We start from the raw sequence: 518 nt of genomic DNA on the forward strand, positions 1-518 counted from the left end.
GTCTGAGCGATCGCATGCCGGCACTGTACCCGCGTGCTCGCTCTCCCCGTTGCACTCGGATCCGCCGCAGAAGGGGAGTGAGCTACGTGCTTACTGAGACAGAATGTTCACTCGAGCATGAGTCTCCCCCTTCTCCACTCGCGGACCTCCTTCACGGAAAGCAGCCCAGCTCTCCCGTTTCTCCTCTCTCAGCGAGCCTCGGAGAAGGAAGGAGGCAGAATTAATATCTCACAGAACCCTCCTCCTCAGCCACCTGGGGTGCCTGGGACTCAGGGTCAATCTTGGCAAGAGCTCATTGCTTCCCAGCCAGCGAATTTCGTTCCTGGGAACAATCTTCGACTCAGCCCAAATGAAAGCTGTAGTCATGCCAGAACGAGCTCTGGCCATACGGAGGCTGGCGACCTCCTTCAAGATCGGTACCGCTCGCCCGCTCAAAGCATTTCAAAGGATGCTGGGCCTCATGGCAGCAGCATCTCCAGTGTTACAGTTGGGTCTGCTGCGTATGCGCCCCCTTCAGC

The sequence above is a fragment of the Sinocyclocheilus anshuiensis genome, unplaced genomic scaffold (genome assembly GCF_001515605.1).
Source record: "Sinocyclocheilus anshuiensis isolate Anshui unplaced genomic scaffold, SAMN03320099.WGS_v1.1 scaffold521, whole genome shotgun sequence".
In the NCBI taxonomy this organism is placed as follows: domain Eukaryota; kingdom Metazoa; phylum Chordata; class Actinopteri; order Cypriniformes; family Cyprinidae; genus Sinocyclocheilus; species Sinocyclocheilus anshuiensis.